The 20,353-nt window shown below is 42.8% G+C and overlaps 1 protein-coding gene across 3 annotated transcripts in view; it reads right to left on the bottom strand.

Annotated features, from left to right (window-relative positions):
- ABCA1 (ATP binding cassette subfamily A member 1) overlaps positions 1-12,267 on the bottom strand; it is a 125,827-nt gene extending 113,560 nt beyond the window's left edge. For 2 of the 3 annotated variants that reach the window (XM_045780645.2, XM_045780643.2), the window contains exon 1: positions 11,941-12,188. The gene's annotated coding sequence lies outside the window, so the exon portion shown is untranslated. The other variant, XM_045780644.2, reaches the window with a different exon arrangement.
- Positions 12,268-20,353: the final 8,086 nt, after the last annotated feature.

Raw genomic sequence — 20,353 nt, 5'->3', positions numbered from 1 at the left:
AGCCTTGGAGAAGCATTATTCCTCCTGTTGTCAACGATTCTATTTTAAAGGAGACTCACAAAGTTTAAATCTATTTCTATCACGTCACTGATATTTGGACAACCAAAGATCCTAGTTATCACTCTCGATGTGGCAGTTGCTGCTAGCTGAAACAGTCTCAGGACTTCTAAAACTGTCAAGAGCCACAGTTCCCAAAAGCAAATCCATCCTGTACCCAAGTTCTTGTTTCACTGCTGTAGAATTATGGAGAAATTCTAACAAAATGTTAGAGATAGCCCTTCTCCCCCTGCTGATTTCCATTAAACAAACACAGAGCAAACTTCAAAGAAAGACTTCAGCAAACAATACAACTATTTGCTTTCTCTGTGGTCGGGGGTACCCAAGACATAGGAAAAAGAACCTTTCCTGTTGAAAAGAAATCAACTTGTCAACATTATAGATCATAGAAAAAAATTTTTTTCAACCACCATCATAATGCCAAAGTAAGAAGGGCCTGCAGAGAAGGAACCACTGAAGTCATAAACACCCTGAGCTGTAGAAACACAAGCAAGCAAGTCTCCATGAGCAATCAATCCTTTATTCGCAGAAAATCTTGACTATCATGTTCCCTCCCTATCATTGTTACAGGAGGGTTTTCCAAGAGAATTTTAGGATAAAAAGCTTAGTGACTATATCAGCAAAAACCATTTTGTTTGGCTTACATCTCTGAAGGGTCAACATCTTCAAATGTCCAAACTTCTCCTAGCCTAAAGGGTTTATTTTTATAAACATGCTCAAAGGACTTGGGGACAGAAAAACCCAAATCCCTTCACTGGCTTCCCCTTCCTTTGGGCCTGTGCTACTTTACAGCAAACTCCCCCCAACCATCCTTAACTCTTTTATTTTCTAGAATTAACTGGCCTAGTTGAAAGAAGGGAGGTTCTGGAGTCAGAGAAAACTGGGTTGGAATCTTGACTCTGCTACTCACCAGCGCTGGGACCCTAGGGACTCTGAGCCCCAGCATCCTCTCCATAAAATAGAACTAATAATGTATACAAAACATTAAGTCAGTTCCTGGAACAAAGAAAGTGTCCAGTAAACGGTAGCTATTATAATGATTAGTGCTGCTGACTTCACAGGGTGAAGCATCCATCAGGGGTGGGGCACAAAGTGGGCAGCTTATTAAAGGAATCTCTCTTCTCTCTTCTTTGTTCACAGAAGGTAGTACTTCCTCCAAACGCCCTTCCAAAACCAACTGGAGCTCTCCCCAGTGCCCAGCTCAGTGGAAGATGTGAGGGAGTGACCCTGAAATCCTGGTGCCACTTCTGGCATTGTTTTACCACAAAGCTTCCTTTTGGGGACCCCCACCACTCACTTATGCTATTCTCTCCACACTCTTGGCAATCGGCTCCTATTCACGCAAGCACACTGCTGCCTTCCTCCAAGCCCTCCGAGCCTGGCTCAGTTTCCCTCTCCACCCCACTTCCTCCAGCCTCCATGTCAACTACCGATTGCTACCTGGGCCTTATAATTCCTCCATCTTTTCAGCTCTCCCTGCAATCTTCTCCAGGGTACTGACTCATCAGGTAGTCCCTGCTAAACTGCAAGCCACAGGTGGCAAGCTACCGTGTCGCACCATCTTAATCTCTGCCATCCTGAACCCAGTGCCCAGGATGATTCCGTGTCCCGTAAACATTTGTAGAATGAGGGCTTCTGAAGTCAGACTTCAGGAATGGGAGAAAAGAATTAAAGGAGGTTCGCTACAGTAACAAGTCAGAAATTTCATTGAAAGTAAAGGTTCAGTTAGCCCAAAAGCATGACAAAATGTCTAGCTGGGCTCAAAAAAACTCAAGTTCAAGCTGGAGTGCATTTAATTTGGTTGTCCTCAAAGCCGCTCTAATTTGTTGGGAAGGGCATTCATTTTCATTGAGTTCATGTGAGCAAAGGAGAATCTGTAATTTGCCAGACATAGGCTCTACAACCCCTGTAAGCATGCCAGCTCCAAGCATATCTCTCATAGGGGCTCAACCCGAAATAGAAGACTGTCAGCACTGGTCAGGACTCGAACTCTACACCCATAGGCTCAAGTCAAAACCTCGCTCAATGAAGCATAGCAACACCTGGATACAATTTTTCCACCTCGATACTTCATTCCCTTTACTTTTGCCAAAACGAGCCATCTAATCTCCAGGCTCTTGTCCAGTTCTAGCTCACTAAGTGTGTGACCAAACCCAGCAATCTTGTCCAGAACACCCTCTTCCACCAGCCAGCTCTTGAGGCAGTGCAGGCTTGCGTCATGTGTCTGAGATGCCTCTGTTTCTGTAGCCCAGCAAGGACCCCGTAACTAGGTAAGTGAGAATTTAGTCTGGGTTCGAGGCCAGACACAGAGGTGCAGGGTCTAAGCTCTGCCCTCCCAACTTTACAACTGAACTCCTTCTCTACAGTAACCCAAACAAACCACGTTGCTGGCTGCTTTGCTAAATTAAAAGGAGAAAGAGGAATAAGATCACAAGTTTAAATTTGCATACTTGTGATTCTGAAAAACAAAAACTGAAGGACGTTAGCCTTTTTTTTTTTAAATACTGGCAACATGAACTCTGTTATTTGAGGTTTGGGAGGCTCTTCTCAGAGGAAACAGATTTGCATTATTCCAATATTATTACGATTCTGAGTATTCCTTCTAGAAAGCACTGTCATTAAGATTTTCACAATTCAAACATTTTATGTGCCAGATTTAAAAAAGTGTTCAAGGAAAAAAACGACACTAAACTATTGGGTGGAACTCCTGCTAGCCTACTTTCCTCAACACCGGTTTTATAGTGACATTTAAATATCTGCACAAACCCATCTCGTAGGCAGCCATGTGCTAAGTATCTACTTCAGGTGTACACTAGCGTCCCCAAATGGAGCTCCGCCTAAAGGACAGAGTGCCCTGCAGTCCCTGCAGCCCCCAGGGGCACCAGCACTCACCTTAATGGAGGCCATTTGAACCCACTGTCAGACAACCTTCCATTTGCTCAGCGGAGGAGGAGAAAGCCACGCTATGATCATGTGAAATGTGACCGGGATTGAAAACTGGAAAATGGCACTAATTCCACTAAATTTGCAAATCCTGCAACAGGACTGACAACTGAATAAACACAACTTGACCAAAGGCTTTCTTTCCCTTGAACTCAAGCTCCTTATTCAATGAACACAATCATTAAAGTTAAAACACACACACACACACACACACACACACACACACACACACACACAAAACACTCTGCCTTGAATCACAATTAATCTTAACTGGCCAAAATTAGCACAGGGCTTTGTACTTTTGCATAAAGTGATCCCAGCAAAGACAACCTTCAGCACTGCTGTGGGGATTTCCTTCCAATTCAAACTTAGAACCAAGGAGCAATTTTTATTGGAGAAAGAGAAAATACAGTTGAAAAACCCCTTAAGATTCAAATTGCATCAACAGACAATAAGTAAATGAGGCCAGTCCAATTTTCAAGGATTCAGTGTCCATTATAAGCTGAAAAGGACAGACTTTTATAGACACAATTTCTTTTTTCTCTCGGAAAGGACACTGTAAATATTACCCGAAATTCTGGTACAGTAGTAAGAACCCTGGATTAAAGACACATGGGGCCACATTTTTAATCTCCAGTTGATGACCGCTAGGGTGTGAATCTAGGCAAGTCACTCTACCACCCTGAGCCACAGAACAGAAAACAAGTCTTGATGATGAAGAGGCTGGAGGAGGAGATCTTCTGAATCTAAAAAAAACTGCCTGGAGCTTGGGGATCAGACTTGAGTTTGAATCCCAGGCGTTGCCATTAGCAAAATATGTGAACCATGAGTAAGCTATTTAACTACTCTATCAGGGGCACCATCTGAAAAACGGGGCAACCTCAACATTCCCCCAAATGTGAGAAGAACAACACAAGACGGATTAAGAGCTATCAAATTCCAGGGGCGCCTGGGTGGCTCAGTTGGGTAAGTATCTGCCTTCAGGTCAGGTGATCGGGGTCCCGCGATGGAGCCCCCACCTTGGGCTTTCCTGCTCAGCAGGGAGTCTGCTTCTCCCTCTGCCCCTCCCCTCTTCGCACATGAGCTTTCTCTCTCAAATAAATAAATAAATAAATAAAATCTTTTAAAAAAGAGCTACTCAAATTCCATTTAGAGGATTTTAGATGGACAGGCACAGTATTAAACTGTGACTCACACCATGAGATTAATTCATTCTTTTCAGCACTTTTTTGGCCTTTACAAAAATTTTAATTCCATTAAGGAGAAAGTTTTTGTTTGGCCTTCTCTTCAGCACCTCTTTAACACAGGCTAATTCCCCTTTCTAACAAAGCGAGAACAACTGCCAGAGTCCACTCGCACGTTTCAAAAGCAAGTTTATTTTATAGACAAGACTGTTGAGAAAAATAACTTGTTTTCACTCTGCTTTGTGAATAACCTTCTATTTGAGGCAACCGTGAACAGTTTTCAATTTAGAGGACCCATAGAAGGTTAACTTTTAAAAATCCATTGATGATTACAAAAACGTGAGTCAACTGAAAGAACTTGAGTGGCTGATGTGCCGCCTACCAAAGACACGGTGACAATGATAGGAGGTGACGTGGCGGAAGGCCTAGCCCTCGTGCTCTCATCTACCCACGGCCAGTGGGGAGAATCTCAGTCAGTGAGCAACAAGAGCAGAGGGCGCGGTGCATTCAAAAGCAACTAGAGGATGAATGTGAGACTCCAGAACAATGAGAAGCCAAAAACTAGCAAGAAGGGGTTCCTAACGTCCAAGTCAGAGCCATGAGGAAAACCTGTGGAGGGAGATTCAGCTAACGAATAGTTATTAGGCCGCACTAATCACCAGTGAAAAACCAAGTCGAGTTCAAGTATGCCTCTTATAATGGAGGATGAAGCTGTCAAAATAGGTCAGAGTCTTGTTTCAAAGAGCCCTGAATGCCAAGCTGAAGATCGTTATGGTGGCAGACCGTCAAAGTCTTTTGACATTTGTTCAGCACCCTAGTACTTTACATGGTATTTGAAAACCTATCTGTTAAAGAAATGAATATCAGTTTCACGGTATGTTCTGTATATTAGCACATTTCGCTTTTTTATAAATTAACACATTTTGTATATTAACACATTTTTCTAATCATTTATCTTCCTCTTCCCTCCCTTGTCCAGTACCAGAGATCACACCTCACCCCAGCTAAGATAAACTGCCACCTCCATCCCAAAGCCCTGCATCTGGGAGTAGAGAAGGGTACTCAGGTCAATCTAAACTCTGTAGTCTGAGTCTTCACATACTGTCTGCCTTTCCAAGGAGAGCTGTTGATTCCCTCGTTCTTGCGTTTATGTCAAACTTGGATCACCTAAACATCAGATGAAATTGATTTCAAACTGCCACCCCCTTGGGGACTTGCTTCTTCAAGAAAACAAGCTTGGTTTGACCCTTGGCAAAAGCAATTATTCCCAACCTGGCATCCTACAGGAATTTTGCAAAGCAAGTGTAAATAGGGAAATGAAACCCAGACAACTTCTTTGCAGCGTATTTCCTCCCCTTGTGCCCCCCTCCTTCAATCCTAAAAACTCTTGCTCCTTTTTCTCCTATCTTCTTCCTTCTGGTCCCAATCTGTTGTGATCTCTGAAACAACAAATTCAGGACAATATTTCAGAAAGCTCTGTGTCTTGCCCACCTATCCCCAGTGAGAGTCTTCAGCGATATGTAGGAATATCCTTATCAGGTTAGTCCAATTCTCATCTTCTGAGGGACTGGCACACCTTTCCACGTAATCGCTTAACTAGGACTACGGTGTGAGTATAAGAAGCAAAACCTATACCCATAATGGAGATGTCCAGGATTAAGGGTCCAAATGAATATTTTATTTCAGAGAGAGTCTCCAAATGGTGAAGTAGAGACGAGAACGTCTTACTAAATCATATTTGCTCTATTGAAATGTATTGAAATGAACCAACTCCCCCTTCCTTTGCATTTCAGATGAGAACGCCTTTTTGGTTCTATGATTCATGTCTTCCTCCATTAACACAGATAAATAGGCAATTTCAACAGCTTTCTTGCCTGTACTTTCCTCTCTTCCCATCACCTTTTTGTGCCACGTTCACTCTCATAAGGAATACTCGTAGGCATTCCCTGGGCGTCTTCTCTCTACCTCCCGAAACCCATATGATCTGTTACACTAATGCTGAGGATGCCCCGAAGGACATATCTCTAAGCAGCTCCAATCAAAGAATCATCCTTTTCCTAAATACAGACCTAGAGCTGGAGGATGTAAATGCAAGACGGGCTCTTTAAAAGCCATGTGCTTTCCGCACTTCCATTTTATAAACCAAGAACCTAAAGCTTGGAAAAGTAAAATGACTTGCCCAAGCTCACATGGATCTTTAGTGGATTTCTGAAATTATATGTAAAATATAAGTAATTATACATAAAGCTTGGAGTGTGCATGGCTAGGTTATATTTTTTTCCGAGAGAATCCATTGTTTTCATCATATGCTCAAAATTGTTAAAAATCCTCTCCCAATAAAAGACAACCACTGATTGGTTATATATGTAAAATTCTTTCTGGGAAATGTCCCACACTAAATACCAGTTATGATAAAACATCTGGACTTCAAGACTAGCCAGATAAAATGCTTTGGCTTTCAAATGCTTCTTGGAAGTTGGATTTGGCATAGAAAACATTGCAGAGTTTTAAACAAATACACACACACACACAGAATGAATAAAAGAACAGATCTTATACATAAAAGGTTATTTTGTTTTTTTAAAAGTATTTAAATTCCAAATTACTTAGTGAATTATCTCATTCTTATTTTAAAAAATTAATTAATGTGCAAATCAAAGTACTTGAAAGTGAAATGTCACAGATGATCACATTTTCTCAAATCACAGCTGCCTCAAAAAAGAGAAATGAAACTGAATGGAATCAGAATTGTTTGTTCTACAAAAACTAAGCTGGCCTAAATTGACTATGTACTAAAATTTCTCAATCTCTATCATAAACCTAATCTTAACTACAGTTCTCATATAATTCTATTTCTAATGCTTTTCTGTAATTACGCCGTCATTCTAAATAGAGCAAACAAACATTAGTTTCCCATTCTCTTTGTCTGAGTCCTTCAAGTCAGCTTTTATTGAACCTCTTTCATATCAAGGGGGTTGAATTAAAGACTGGGGAGAATGAATCGTCAAGACCTTCTCGAGGAGAAGCGTACACTCAAGAGGAATACAAATAAATGTTAACTATAACAAAAGAATGCAATTAAATACATGGCATGAACTGTGCACTGAGCCACTCTTATGGGAGTAGAAAAGAAGGGGACAATTTTCACTCTGTGTTGGCAGGGAGGAGTGAATCCAGTTTATGAGAGGGATGGCATTCAAATCAGGTCTTAAAGTAAGTTTTCAAAATGGAAAAAGACAGGGCTTCAAACTTTGTTTTGTTCTAGGAACCATGTGTGATGCACCTGCAGTCTGTTGTTCGCATAAATGCTCTTTGCTTTAATATAGTTCATCATCTCAATGGACGGTAGAGTAAACGAAAGCTCTCTCTGAAAGCAATTCTACATATGAGATTTTCATTCTCTGGCCTTAAGTACTTCTAAAATGTACCTCCCTCTCTAACAACATTTATGCTGGTACTTATCCAGGGAACTATTTTTAGGTGCAAATAACCAAATGAAAAGGATAATCGCTTTGCTTTTTGTTAGTATTTCTTTTGTCAAAACGTGGTATTTTGACAAAGTCCTTACCCAGATACTGGTAAATTCATGGAAACTAACCTGCCTGAGATGTAACCTCAGCTTCACTACTTACCAAACTCCATGATCAGGCTCCTTAACCTGTCTATACCTCAGTATCCCTGTCTGTAAACTGAAAATAATAATAGTACCTACTCTCACGTGGTTCTCATGACAATGAACTGAATCATCATGTAAAATACTTAAAACTACATCCAGCACCCAGTAAATCAACAATAAATGAAACTGTTTCTAACCAAGCAGAAATGTTTTCTAAGAGCTGATTTCTAATTTGCTATGACAATTTAATTCACTTTTATAAAGCAGACTTTGAAACTATATTTACTTTCAAAGAAAGATGCCATAAAAAATGGCTAAATTTGATTCCTAGACAGTAATGGTAGTAACAGAGAAATAGCTTATTTCAAAAGGTCCATAACATAATTAAGGATAGAACAAGCAGAAACTGTATTGTATTATAACCAATAGAAAAAAAATTCACAGAAGTTAAGACTGACAGCTAAACTAATGGTTCTCTTTCCTCTGTCTTTTGTTCCTTACACTTTTACAGCCAAATACTCTGCCATTCCATTTTATATGTATTACACAGGAAAACAATTTTGATAGCATAAACCTACTCAAAAATATGCGACTGAAGCAACAGTAAAAATTTCATTTTAAACCAAGAAAAGAATTCGAGCTGAATAAATGTAATTGTTTGTTCTTTCCATGGTGTTGCAATCCCCTATGCAACCTATGTCCCAAGCTGAAGAGAATTTGGTTGGCCCACTCCCAGCAACAAGGGAAATATGATACAGGCTGCAGAGTCTGATAAGGTCTCTAGCAGATGAATATACCATAAACATAATAAGCAACCTCAAAAGTCCTCTGCTTATAGCAGCTAAAATTGTTACCACCTCAATGCTTAGTGTGGACATTAAAGTACTCTGGGCTCACTGGCTGGGTTCAAATCTTAGTTTTGCCAACTTGCAAGATGTGTGACCAGACACAGTTAGTTAACCTCTCAGTTTCTTAATTTGTAAAATAGGAATAATAAATGGGTTTGTTGTAGAGATTAAATTGGTTAGTATTTGAATAGTGCTTGGCACATAGTGCTATATAGTGTCTTTTAAATAAACATTACAATAACTTTGGCATTTGTGATTATCTCCACAGGAAGATATGAAGAGGGTCTCAGTTTTTTATGTAGGCCCTCTCCCAGAACAGTTAAATTAAAACAAATTTTCAGAAAGATCATTTAAAATGTGATGCTGGAATAACAGCCATAAAGAGCATTTTACTTGCATTATTTAATATCCAGACAGTAAATAAAAATGTATTTGGATTTGAGAGTATTTTAGAAATACACAACCACATGTCTACCGGTAATTTCTAGATATACAAAATGTTCATTATTAGAGTCTATGGTAATGTCCACTTAATTACTTTACAAGCTAAAAACTGAAATAGCAAAAATATTAACAATTCTCAATCACTATGAACCTAGCATAAGTCACTTGGTTTATGGGAGGACAGATCCCTAAACAAATTTTTTTGATGGAAAAATATTCCAACTTATCTCCATATAAGGGAAATACTACAGAAGGTAATAAAAAGCTGTGTTGCTGAGTTTCATTCACTTTTAATAATGTAAGCTTTGAGACTTCCTAGAGCAGAGGCTGAAAACAACCAAGCCCTAACCACACTTTTTCAATCCTAGACTGACCATTGTCTCACCTGAACTGTAAATATGCCCTAGGTCAAAAACGTGTCCGTTATAGGCCACTATTTAGATGTAAATTTAAATATTTATGAGAGCTGAGATTTCAAATGCTCATGACACACATACCACAGGTGGCCCCTTCAAAGTCAGGTATGTCATTCTGGAACATGAGGTTTGTCCTTGCAAGGGAATTACTCTGACTAGAATAGCAATTCTTTTTTTTTTTTTTAAAGATTTTATTTATTTAGTTGACAGAGAGAGAGAGAGAGCCAGCGAGAGAGGGAACACAAGCAGGGGGAGTGGGAGAGGAAGAAGCAGGCTCCCAGCGGAGGAGCCTGACGTGGGGCTGGATCCCATAACGCCGGGATCACGCCCTGAGCCAAAGGCAGACGCTTAACCGCTGTGCCACCCAGGCGCCCCTAGAATAGCAATTCTTGTCCCTTAAATGGATGTGGTCCTCATTAAGCCTGGTCACTCTGATTCTACTGCTGTTTGTTTGGGTTTTTTTTTTTTCAAGTAAATATCAATTTGCTCTGCATATCCAATTTTTTTAACTCTATCATGAATTATTTGCTTCATAGGAGCACTTGGGGGAACAGGCTGACAATAGAAACTTTGTACTTGAAAATTATTATACCATCTGAAGAGGTTCTACTCCAGGACATTCTCCACACTTCAACACTTTCTTTGATTTGGGGTAAGTGTCTCAAGGGAATGATTCAAACAACAGAAAGCTTCCATTATTTTTGTAGTAGGTATAAGGAAAAATGGGCTGAAATAAAAGGGGAGATGAGAAATTAAGCACTTTATTAGTTAGGATTTAAGTCCTGTCTGAAAAGAAGATCAAAACTTAGGTTTGGGTCCCAAACTATTGTTAAAAGAACCAGTAAAACTGCTTTTGAACTTGGAAAATTTTGTAAGGTGTTCGGTTGGGAGGGGGCCTTAAAAAAGTGACGTGCTGATTTTCATCACCAAGGAAATGTTTTATAATATCAAATTTATCCTCTTTTACATTAACGTATATACCACCCACTCACTTTGTGAGGTGTCAGTGAATAATAGTTTTGGGTTTTAAAAGCTGATGGTATCAATGCTGCAAAAGATAAGGGCCTGTGCCAGACGCTTCTCTCTCTCTCTCTCTCTCTCTCTCTCTCTCTCTCTCTCTCTCACACACACACACACACACACACACACACACACACACACATTGTTTATTTCCTCCTATAAGATTAAGCGCTGAAAAACAGACACCTACGCACAACCGTGGCACTGGCCCACTCCAAGAACCTTCTCATGTAACAAGGGTCTGGGAATCGGGAAACATTCTGATAAAAAACAACCAGACCGCTTTTTCGCCTGATTCCCCAGGCTTCCTCCCAGTCTCCAACCACCCGTCTTCGCCGGATCTTAGTCGGAACCCGCAAGCGACAGCCCCTTGTGGAGTCCGGGCCCCCCTCCGGCCACAGGGTCGATTCCCAGGCCGTTCGGCCAGGAGGCGCTGCGGGCCAGTCCCCCGGGGCCACGGGCAGCCCGGGCCCAGCCCTCCCTCCCCCACCACCCGGCCCAGCCCCGCGGCGGAGCTTCGAGTTCTGCGCCGCCCGCCGGGGTTACTCCCGGTCACTCCGCGGCACCATCTCGCCCCAGCTTCCCCATCCGTGCCCGGCCTGCGGCCGCCTCAGGAGACTAAGCTGCAAAGGGCAGGAAGGATGAGGAGGGGGCGGGGAAATGGGCACCTCAGCTCCAGGTTTCCGCAGGCTCTCCTTCTAAGTCTTTTGTTTTTAAAAGGCACAAAACGCGTCCCCCCGCTGCGCCAGGGACACCAGCTGGGTGAGCGCACGGAGACCAAAGGCTGGACTCCCAAGTCAAACAAAGCCCCCGAGGCCTTAAGTGATCAATAGCGCTACAGACCCCGTTTGGGACACCACCCCGTCGAGTTCTTGGGGAACAAGAACGCGCCACTCCAGTCCGGGGGCGCACGGGGCGGATCCCCAGGTCAGAGCCCAACTCAGACCAGCTCCTTAAAGAACGGATTGGGGACTCAGTGCTGGCACTTGTCCCGGTGGGCGCGGGCCGACCCGCAGCCGGAGGGGTTTCCAGCCGGCTAAAGCGCCTCCGAACAAAGGGAAGCGCTCGGAGCTGGGACTGCCACTCTCCGCCCCCACCCCCCGGCATCAGCGCCCCCGGTAACACCAGAACCCCCGCCCCCCATCGCGCTGCGCCCCGGTACTGCGCCCGGGTCTCCACGCCCAGAGATGCTTCCCCGGCTCCATCGCGGGGCGAGCCCTGAGAGCAGCAGCGCCAGCGTCTTTGGGTAGCTAAAGCTCGTCCTAGGACGTCCTCTCCATTTACACCGCCCCCGCCCCATTTGCGCTGCAAGAGTTGGGGGTTCGGACTAGTCCCCGAAACCCAGTGCTTCCCAGAGCCTCCTCGGCCCCGAAACAAAACAATAACGCCCAGATCACTGGAGAACCTCTTACCTGGTTTCCACTTTTGTGTTTGCGTCTTTTTCCCCCACCCCTTGAAAAACCCTTCCAGAGAAGGGAAAAGGGAAAATTTAAAAAAAAAAAAAAAAGAAAGAAAGAAAAGAAAAAAGGAGCAAAGCGACCCCGAGAAATTGGCTCTGGCTGCGCCGGTCCTGCGGCGACCCCTGCCCTGCCCACCTGCGCCCGAGGACAGAGGTGTCGGCTGGGCTCAGCTGGTCCCTGCCCCACTCACTCTCCCTCAGAATTACCGGGGTTTTGCCGCGACTAGTTCCTTTTATAGATTCGGCTGCGCTGAGCGCCAGGGTTACTATCGGTCAAAGCTTGTTCTCTCCCTCTTTCCCCGCCCCCTTCCCCGGCCTCTGTTTATGTAGTTCAGTCACTCAGCAGAAAGCACGTGGAGCCGCGCCCCGCCCCTTAAACGGGCGACGTCCCGCTGCTCCCGGCAGGGCTGGGGGCCGAGGGCGGGAAGTGGGGGGTGCTGCTGGCCTCCAAGGTCCAGGGTGCGTGCCCCCTGCCCTGCCCGAGCCTGCCAGTCTAGGAAGAGCGGGAAACCTGGGGTTTGGGGCTGAGCCAGAGACTGTCTCCTCCACCTTCCCTTCAGCCAACAGCACTAGTGGAAATCGCTTCCTCTAAACTCCTGCTTTCAGCAATTTTTTTTTTCCTTTGTTACTTTACCCTGTAAAGGGATTGGGGGCCGAAACCCCTCAGGACACCAGCCCTTTAGCCTTTCCTTTCAAATGCCCAGGGTGTGGGGGAGGACGGACAGTCCTCTGGATAATTGGCAGTTTTTGTTTTCCACCACAAACCCTGATTTTGGTATTCAATAGGCAACTTATTTATTGCCTTTGGGATTCCCAGCCTGGGCCTCCCAGGGCCCTGGGAGGGCCAATGAAAAGCCTCTTGCTCCTTCTCTTTGCAAACTGGGGGGAGGTGGGAGGCAGCAAAAAACATGGAACAATGTGAACCAGTCCCCTTTATATTTTCATTATATTGGTCAGAGTCCCAGTGATAAATACACAGAGCTTGTGTTTTGGCTTCTATAGATTTTCTATAGAAAAATGCAGCTAGAGAATCACAGTTGTGAAATTATATAACCATTCCAGTTCTCCAACTTCCTCCTCTGGTTTAGCCATGACAGAAGCAGACTGCCCATAACATTTGAGGGACAGAGGCAGAAATACAAATGGAGGCCCACATACTTTGTCATAAATCAAGCCAACAAACTAAAATAAAGGTCTCCTACCTTGACAAAGATGTGTTTAAAGCAACCTGGAAGGACAGGTTCACATTCAGACTCCTCATGGTCTGACCTGAGTTTTGGCAAGAATGTGGTAGAGTAGGTAGGACGGTGGGCCCCCAAACCCCTTCTCTTCCCACCCCCAGCTCTGTCATATTCCAGAAGAACCTTCACTGTGCATGTGGACCTCAGCTGCACAAGCCCCTCCACACTACACCATACTACACTACAGTCAAGGCCACAACCTGGGCAGATGCACACATCAGTGGTTCTGTCAATACTCAGGACAGATCCAGTGAGGAGGCCCATGCAGGCTCTGGAAGTGCACCTAGGGACTGTAGGGCAAGGAATTCTGGGGTCCCGGGTACTCAACTCTGGTGACATAGTCCCTTGGCCCTGTGGACTGCTCACCCTTAGGAAGGGTTGAAGTTTGAGGAGGGCCAGAGCCAAGCCTTCTGAGGCCCAGGGCAAGCAACTTACCTTGGTTCAAAGGATAACCCTGGCCAACAGACTGGGTTCTGGGTCAAATGTGGCCGAACACCATGATGTGCAACTTTCTGCTCCATTTCTTCATCTGTAAAATAAAGAGAATATGTATGCTCTCCCTGCTTCACCAGGGATTTTCTGAAAGTGAATTTTGTTCATTTGACCTCCTTGGAAGAATGGCACTGTAAACAAAGGGGGTGCTATTAGCTGAGTATTAATGTCATTTTCAGATACCCAGCCATGGCCTATAAAGTTTTTCCAAATCATGCCAAACAGTAAACTCCAGGTCTTGCAAAGAGTTAAAAGTAATCTCTCTGACCCTCGAGATATAAAGGAGAGCTCCTAGAAGAGATGATACCATTCCAAGTATGATCAGGGGAATGATTAGGTCTCCCAGACTCTCCATTCCCTGCCTTACCACCCACCCTCCACCCATCTGTCACTGTGCTTAAAATCCCACCACCAAAATCATTGTTTTTGGATGGTTCCCAAGAAAACCCCTATTAAAGTATTCCCTTAGACTGTGCCACTGGGGAATGAGTGACAGTAAATTCTGTGCAAGACGAAGACATGATGCTGGAGAAAGGAGGTGAGCCCAAGAAGAAAAGCCCCAGAGAGAGGATAGCCATTGATTTTAAATTAAATACATAAGTCTATGGCTCCAACACCAAACATGACCCTTTTTTTTTGAGAGGGAGGTGGGGTTTGGGGAGGGGCAAAGGGAGAGGGAGAGAGAGAACCTCAAGCAGGCTCCATGCCCAGTGCAGAGCCTGACCGATTCTCAGTCTCACAACCCTGAGATCATGACCAGAGCCAAAATCAAGAGTCAGGGGTGCCTGGGTAGTTCAGCCGTTAAGCGTCTGCCTTTGGGTCGGGTCATGATCCCAGGGTCCTGGGATCAAGCCCCACATCAGGCTCCCTGCTCGGCGGGAAGCCTGCTTCTCCCTCTCACACTCCCCTTGCTTGTGTTCCCTCTCTCGCTGTCTCTGTCAAATAAATAAATAAAATCTTAAAAAAAAAAAAATCAAGAGTCAGACGCTTAACTGACTGAACCACCCAGGTGGCCCCGTGACCATTTTTAACTAAGAACAATCTGTGGGGTCAAGAATCTGCTCACCCCGGAAACGAATGCATGAACACTCTGTAATGGTTGAAACATATTTATCAGTATTGTTGATTTCTATCAATAAAAGAGCCCACGCCCCCAAAGAGGCTAAGTGACTTATTCAGGTGACCCAAGGACTTAAGTCTGCTGATACCAAACCCATACTTTGCAAATGGCGATGGGATCATATAACCAAAATATTGATCCAAAAGTTATAGTGTAAGAGAATGTGTCCCTTGAGAAAGTTTGTCAATGCGAATGCTCTCCCTTGAATATCATAGGTGGTTTTGTTCCTGAGCTTTTCTCCAACTCTTTTGATTCCTGCTAACACCAACACCAAAACTCCCCAGTCCCCACCCTAGGTGACCTTTTCCAAATATTAAGAAGGAAGGCCCTTCTTTGTTGCTGTTGCTCTAGAGAAGCTGATTCTGTAAATGTAGCCCAGGTGGCTTGAAGTTCTATTCTGAGATCACCCTGGCGTCTTCTAATTACAGACTTGCCCTTCGGGCAGCTGTGGCCTTGGAGACCCTGCTAGAGGTCATGGAACTTTGGAGAAGCTCAATTTTATCATTCCACTGAGATTTGTAAATTAGGCATTACCTAAAAGACTTTGCTTGGATGTTGCTTTGATAGATAATATCTATTAACTGGTCTACATAAATGTACATATATACATTGTTTAAAACATAAATGATTTTCACTACACATATGTTTTTGGTTGGTGTGCACACTCTTTGATTTCCTTCAGAAACTCGGAAAAAATAGAGTATCACAGGAAGTCAATGAAGAATAAACCAGTATTCTAAAAATAAATTTTCAAGCTGAATGTGTTACAATTAAGACCTAATAGCTGGATTTTTTGAGAATTCCTGGGGAATGTGAGGTGCCTCAAAGTTAAAGAAAAAAATAGGTAATTCTTTTTTCATATAAGAAGGAATAAAAGGACCTACCGTTCATATTTGAGTCAGTTTAATTCCAATACATGGTTGGACACAAACAAATCATCAAGCAATCGATATTCAAATTTTAAAAATACAAGGAATACCACTATCTATGGAGTAAACCATGAATCACATAGGCTCTGAATACCTACAAATTCAATTTAATTGGACCAATGCAATCAATCGCCTTCTGTATTAATGTGACTCCTATTGACACGTAAGCAACATTCAAAACATTACTGCCTCTGGATGTGAGTAAGATGTTTGTTCTGCCTGTCATTGGGATCAGCAAGTTAGCCTGGATTATAGATAGATATATACCCCTAAATTACTAGTTGATCAATGACTTATAATTCTTTTTACAAGCCATCCTTCCAATATGCCGCCCTTCAAGCTCTCCTTCCCTTAATAGCCAAACTGCTGGAAAGATTACATCTCTACTCCTTTCCTTTTATTGAAACTCTCCAGCCCACTTCAGGCAAACTCTTGCTTCCACCACTGCATGTGTTCTGTCCAAATTCATTCATGATCTCCTTTAAAAGAAAGAGAGAGGCATATGTGTTTTATTTTTTATCATTACAAAATAGTTTCAACATAGAAAAACAGAAAAATGTCTCAAACACAGAACGACTACTTCCCTGGTAATGCCGATGACCTCTTTTAAGTCCTTAGGCTACCTGATCTCTGTCTGGTACTTGACACTTCTAACCACACCTTCCTTCCTGAAACTAGTTCTTCTCTTGTATTTCATGAATCTGGTTCTCTTTTGACTCTCCTGCCTCTTTCAGCTGCTCTTTTTCTGACTCCTCTTTCCTTATATAGATGTCTCCTATTGCTGGCTTTCTCGTTTTATTTCTACATCTTCACTCCCTTGGCTTCATTTATCCCCGTATCTCTAGCTCTCATCTCCTTGCTGAGCTCCTGACTATGCTCCCTAATGTACGGTAGAGTACCCAGCAGGACCAGCAGTACGTATGCTCGAGTCAGCTCAGTCCAGCTCAGAGAGCTGACTGTATATTCCTCCCAACTCTGCGAGGACTGACTTCCATGGGGTTAGCTTAAAATCAGCCAATGGTGAGAATATTTACACCACTGGAAATCGGCTATAATCAGGGCTTTCTTTTTCTTTTCCTTTCCTTTCCTTGCCCTTTCTGTTTTTTTGGAAAGCAAGTTGTTAACACCAGCACAACACAGTATAGGACATTCTGCAAGTAAACCCCAAAGCAATTTTCTTATCTTCCCTTTAACTTGCCCTTCTCCATCTGCATTTTATTTTTTATGTCATTTAATGACAGCATCATCTACTCAGTGACTGTGGGAAATCATAGTCGTACTTGCTTAACTCTCCATCTCTCTGTCTCCATCTTTCTCTTATTCTAAAAAGCACCAAAGTCAGGTCAGCTGAACTCCCTAAGTATCTCTTAAATCTCTCCTTTCCTCTCCATTGCCCCGCCAAAGGCTTGGGCTTCTGTGTTGTAGTAACCTCCAAACTGCTATTCTTGCCTTTAGTTTCTTCCCCTTCCTATTTATCTTCCCTACCACAATGGAGTTATTTTTGCATGGGGAGAAGAAAAGCTAAGAACACCAGCAGAAAAACAAAACCTGTCTAATCATATCTCCCCCCACACATACCCAAAGTTTCCTATGGTTCTCCATTGCTTACAAAGAAAAAAATGCCCTCAATTCTTTAAGAAAGCCTACAACGGCCTTTGCAAACCTCTGACCTCTGAAAGCCTTTGAAGCCTAATTGTAGGCCCTGCTTCCTCCTCCATCCCCCATCCCTATCTCACCTCTACCCACCCCCCATTCCATAAACTTTCCCTGTCTCTGCTCCAGTAGCTTCCCCTTGCTGGGAAACGCTTCTCATCTGTGCCCCTATACTCCTGTGCAAGACTACATATTGGAGGACATGGGTGGGGTTAAATAATTAATTCTGTTGTGCTATGATTCTAGAAGCAGGAGGCCAAAGGGACAGAGAAGAGAAAGGGTATAGAAACCACTTCCTTCATTAGATGGAAAGGCGTGGGACACAGGGTAGATGAAAGAGAGGGAGAGAGAATTACTAAAGATAGATATTTTTTAAGTACCCAAATTAGTAGGCAAATAATACCGTCAGCTCAGATCCATTTGTAAGTGTAACAACAGATTCAGAGGGTAGACAGTGCCCTTAAGCTTGGAAAGAAAATAATTGGACTCTGGGGATTAAAAGAAATCAAGCATTTATTTTAACAGAAGTTATGTATGTGCATTCTTCTCTCCTTATTCAGTGTGCTTTTTTTTTTTTTCCCCTCTCAGTGTGCTTTTTTGACACCTGTTAAGAATTCATATTCCTGGCTGTGATTTCTGGGAGGAAGGACTGGTTTCATTTCTTAGCCAGGAACTTTCCTTCTCTCTGATACATTAGTAAGAGAATAACTCATTAAAAACAAAGAAATCCTAGAAAATGTTCCAGATTTCCCTTTTCTCTTAATCCACCAGAGAGGCAAGCCTCTCTTTTTTCCCCTCCAGCATTTTGAGGATGATTCCTTAAGGACTGGTTTTCCCTTTGTTGACCCCTCAGTGGCCTTGTATTGGTTTGACCTGTCCTTGCACCTGTGCCCTACACAGCTTCTGAAATTATCCAGACAGAACGAATATTTTTGTCTCTTAAAAGACTAACTGTCCAGATGTTGTGCTGTGACCATGCCGTGGTGGGAAGAGGGCTTTATGTCCCTTCTTTGTTGCCGTGCTTCTGGTAACTGATGTCCAGTGAAATCCAAGCAATTTCTTAGCTGGTTACTTGTCCCAGAAACTACACGTGCAGAATCACCCACAAGCTGTAAAGTAGTGGGAAATGGGCTTCATTCCCAGAGGCCTGGGGCTTCCCACAGAGCTGACCCTAAAGCTGGTTTCTTCTTGATTGACTCCATTAGCCAACGGAGCTCAGCAGGAAGCTCCCACATCTGTCTACTTACTGCTGGGCACGGGCTGCCCTGGACACATACTGGAATGAGAAAAGAAAGCTAAATTGAGGGTCTAGTCCTAAGACATTTAAGGAATTAAAATCGGAGGTTAAAGGAAGAGGGAAATGGTGTAGAAATGAAGATACTAAAAACTGAGGGTGTTAGTGGCATGTGAATTGGCCCAACATTCTGACAGGCAACTTAGCAACATGTATTTAGAGGCTTTGACCTACTAATTTTACTGGAAGGAATTTATTCTAAGGAAATATCAACAAATATGGTCAAAGACTTATGTTCAAAATGTTTGTCCCTATGTTATCTGTAAGAATGAACATTTTAAAAATATTTACTCATCCAACGGCATGAAAATTCTAAAATCAACTCTGGTAAACTCATATGATACAATTCTATGTAGTCATTAAAAATAAAAATAATGTTTTCAAAGGGAGTGATGTGGGAAATGGCTCACAATGAACATTAACTGAAAAAAAAAAGCAAAGCTATAGTTATATGTGTATATATGATTTATATTTGGTAAAAATAATTAGTAGTGTATCTATAGCCTTTTTAGGTAAATGTATATACATAGAGAAGAATGGAAAGAATCCCACATAAAGTGAACAGTTCTTTTCTGCTGATGATGGTTTTAGGAGCAATTTTTTCATATATGTCTGTATTTTTTATAAAATTTCTAGGATAAACATATGTTATTTTTTAGCTAAGAAAAATGGCATTAAGAGGAGAGTTTGTAGGGGCACCTGGGTGGCACAGCGGTTGGGCGTCTGCCTTCGGCTCAGGGCGTGATCCCGGCGTTGTGGGATCGAGCCCCACATCAGGCTCCTCCGCTATGAGCCTGCTTCTTCCTTTCCCACTCCCCCTGCTTGTGTTCCCTCTCTCGCTGGCTGTCTCTCTCTCTGTCAGATAAATAAATAAAAAAAATCTTTAAAAAAAAAAAAAAAGAGGAGAGTTTGTAGATTAAGTAGTGGGAGGAGATAGTTTACAACCACAGAAAGGCAAACCATAAATCACCACATGGGAACAGTAAACCCTAACATATTTTAAAATAACGCATGCACTGTAATGAAGAACAGAAAGGAATATGGAGAGATGCAAATGGTTAGGACAGCTAGAATTTTCTGTTGAGTAGGTTTATAAACTGTTAAAAAAAAAAAAAAGTGAGAGGATTTTAACCCAGTCCCAGGAATCCACTGGTAAGTGAACATTCCTCATTGTTATGACATATCTGTGTGTCCTTGGGCATGTTACTTCACCTCTCTGTGCCTCAGTTTCCTCAACCAGCAAATGGAGGTAATAATAGAATGTACGGTGTAAGGTTGCTGCGGGTGTTAGATGAGTTCGTGCATGTGAAGTACTTGCACTGTGCCTGGCATATGGTAAGTGCTCGATAAATGACAGCTGCTGGATTATTATTACCATCTGTTATTATTACTATTTTTATTATCATTTCCAACAACAGTATAATTGTTCCTCAGTGCTTAATAATAACTTCATAAATAGGACTCCTTTCTAAAATTCTAATTTGTGGATTTTTTTAATTGATGTTTTCAGTTAGATTAACCAGTATAAGCCACCTCACCAGGCTGGGGTTCCAATATGGTCATATCTCCTTTTAATCTTTAATTACTCAAACCCCACTTGCCCATTAGCAGGATGTCTAATGTCTCCTTCTTGAGTT

Source organism: Ursus americanus, chromosome 18 (genome assembly GCF_024610735.1).
Source record: "Ursus americanus isolate L20-20 chromosome 18, mUrsAme1.1.p, whole genome shotgun sequence".
Classification (NCBI taxonomy): Eukaryota; Metazoa; Chordata; class Mammalia; order Carnivora; family Ursidae; genus Ursus; species Ursus americanus.
Note: the sequence above shows the minus strand (reverse complement) of the source record. Positions and strands in the feature narration are given on the sequence as shown.